The following is a 3,365-nucleotide window of genomic DNA, read 5'->3' as shown; positions in this document are numbered from 1 at the left end:
CAAACGATGAAATTGGTTATTTCTTCATGTATAATGATCAACTCGATACTCCCTAGCCCCCAACAGCCTTTTTTTTCATAACACTTTAACCAGAGTGACGGGAGAGCGGCATTTCAGAAAACGTGCTTATCTCGGCGAGAAAAAGCGATTTCGGCAATAAAATTTAAAACGCGTGTAAAACATAAACCAAACGATGAAATTGGTTATTTCTTCATGTATAATGATCAACTCGATACTCCCTAGCCCCCAACAGCCTTTTTTTTCATAACACTTTAACCAGAGTGACGGGAGAGCGGCATTTCAGAAAACGTGCTTATCTCGGCGAGAAAAAGCGATTTCGGCAATAAAATTTAAAACGCGTGTAAAACATAAACCAAACGATGAAATTGGTTATTTCTTCATGTATAATGATCAACTCGATACTCCCTAGCCCCCAACAGCCTTTTTTTTCATAACACTTTAACCAGAGTGACGGGAGAGCGGCATTTCAGAAAACGTGCTTATCTCGGCGAGAAAAAGCGATTTCGGCAATAAAATTTAAAACGCGTGTAAAACATAAACCAAACGATGAAACTGGTTATTTCTTCATGTATAATAATCAACTCGATACTCCCTAGCCCCCAACAGCCTTTTTTTTCATAACACTTTAACCAGAGTGACGGGAGAGCGGCATTTCAGAAAACGTGCTTATCTCGGCGAGAAAAAGCGATTTCGGCAATAAAATTTAAAACGCGTGTAAAACATAAACCAAACGATGAAATTGGTTATTTCTTCATGTATAATGATCAACTCGATACTCCCTAGCCCCCCACAGCCTTTTTTTTCATAACACTTTAACCAGAGTGACGGGAGAGCGGCATTTCAGAAAACGTGCTTATCTCGGCGAGAAAAAGCGATTTCGGCAATAAAATTTAAAACGCGTGTAAAACATAAACCAAACGATGAAATTGGTTATTTCTTCATGTATAATGATCAACTCGATACTCCCTAGCCCCCCACAGCCTTTTTTTTTCATAACACTTTAACCAGAGTGACGGGAGAGCGGCATTTCAGAAAACGTGCTTATCTCGGCAAGAAAAAGCGATTTCGGCAATAACATTTAAAACGCGTGTAAAACATAAACCAAACGATGAAATTGGTTATTTCTTCATGTATAATGATCAACTCGATACTCCCTAGCCCCCAACAGCCTTTTTTTTCATAACACTTTAACCAGAGTGACGGGAGAGCGGCATTTCAGAAAACGTGCTTATCTCGGCGAGAAAAAGCGATTTCGGCAATAAAATTTAAAACGCGTGTAAAACATAAACCAAACGATGAAATTGGTTATTTCTTCATGTATAATGATCAACTCGATACTCCCTAGCCCCCAACAGCCTTTTTTTTCAAAACACTTTAACCAGAGTGACGGGAGAGCGGCATTTCAGAAAACGTGCTTATCTCGGCGAGAAAAAGCGATTTCGGCAATAAAATTTAAAACGCGTGTAAAACATAAACCAAACGATGAAATTGGTTATTTCTTCATGTATAATGATCAACTCGATACTCCCTAGCCCCCAACAGCCTTTTTTTTCATAACACTTTAACCAGAGTGACGGGAGAGCGGCATTTCAGAAAACGTGCTTATCTCGGCGAGAAAAAGCAATTTCGTCAATAAAATTAAAAACGCGTGTAAAACATAAACCAAACGATAAAATTGGTTATTTCTTCATGTATAATGATCAACTCGATACTCCCTAGCCCCCAACAGCCTTTTTTTTCATAACACTTTAACCAGAGTGACGGGAGAGCGGCATTTCAGAAAACGTGCTTATCTCGGCGAGAAAAAGCGATTTCGGCAATAAAATTAAAAACGCGTGTAAAACATAAACCAAACGATGAAATTGGTTATTTCTTCATGTATAATGATCAACTCGATACTCCCTAGCCCCCAACAGCCTTTTTTTTCACAACACTTTAACCAGAGTGACGGGAGAGCGGCATTTCAGAAAACGTGCTTATCTCGGCGAGAAAAAGCGATTTCGGCAATAACATTTAAATTGCGTGTAAAACATAAACCAAACGATGAAATTGGTTATTTCTTCATGTATAATGATCAACTCGATACTCCCTAGCCCCCAAGAGCCTTTTTTTTCATAACACTTTAACCAGAGTGACGGGAGAGCGGCATTTCAGAAAACGTGCTTATCTCGGCGAGAAAAAGCGATTTCGGCAATAAAATTAAAAACGCGTGTAAAACATAAACCAAACGATGAAATTGGTTATTTCTTCATGTATAATGATCAACTCGATACTCCCTAGCCCCCAACAGCCTTTTTTTTCATAACACTTTAACCAGAGTGACGGGAGAGCGGCATTTCAGAAAACGTGCTTATCTCGGCGAGAAAAAGCGATTTCGGCAATAAAATTTAAAACGCGTGTAAAACATAAACCAAACGATGAAATTGGTTATTTCTTCATGTATAATGATCAACTCGATACTCCCTAGCACCCAACAGCCTTTTTTTTCATAACACAGAGTGACGGGAGAGCGGCATTTCAGAAAACGTGCTTATCTCGGCGAGAAAAAGCGATTTCGGCAATAAAATTTAAAACGCGTGTAAAACATAAACCAAACGATGAAATTGGTTATTTCTTCATGTATAATGATCAACTCGATACTCCCTAGCCCCCAACAGCCTTTTTTTTCATAACACTTTAACCAGAGTGACGGGAGAGCGGCATTTCAGAAAACGTGCTTATCTCGGCGTGAAAAAGCGATTTCGGCAATAAAATTTAAAACGCGTGTAAAACATAAACCAAACGATGAAATTGGTTATTTCTTCATGTATAATGATCAACTCGATACTCCCTAGCCCCCAACAGCCTTTTTTTTCACAACACTTTAACCAGAGTGACGGGAGAGCGGCATTTCAGAAAACGTGCTTATCTCGGCGAGAAAAAGCGATTTCGGCAATAACATTTAAAACGCGTGTAAAACATAAACCAAACGATGAAATTTGTTATTTCTTCATGTATAATGATCAACTCGATACTCCCTAGCCCCCAACAGCCTTTTTTTTCATAACACTTTAACCAGAGTGACGGGAGAGCGGCATTTCAGAAAACGTGCTTATCTCGGCGAGAAAAAGCGATTTCGGCAATCAAATTAAAAACGCGTGTAAAACATAAACCAAACGATGAAATTGGTTATTTCTTCATGTATAATGATCAACTCGATACTCCCTAGCCCCCAACAGCCTTTTTTTTCATAACACTTTAACCAGAGTGACGGGAGAGCGGCATTTCAGAAAACGTGCTTATCTCGGCGAGAAAAAGCGATTTCGGAAATAAAATTTAAAACGCGTGTAAAACATAAACCAAAC

Source organism: Syngnathus leptorhynchus, unplaced genomic scaffold (assembly GCF_054491065.1).
Source record: "Syngnathus leptorhynchus isolate UIUO unplaced genomic scaffold, UIUO_Slep HiC_scaffold_128, whole genome shotgun sequence".
NCBI classification, from domain to species: Eukaryota; Metazoa; Chordata; class Actinopteri; order Syngnathiformes; family Syngnathidae; genus Syngnathus; species Syngnathus leptorhynchus.
Note: the sequence above shows the minus strand (reverse complement) of the source record.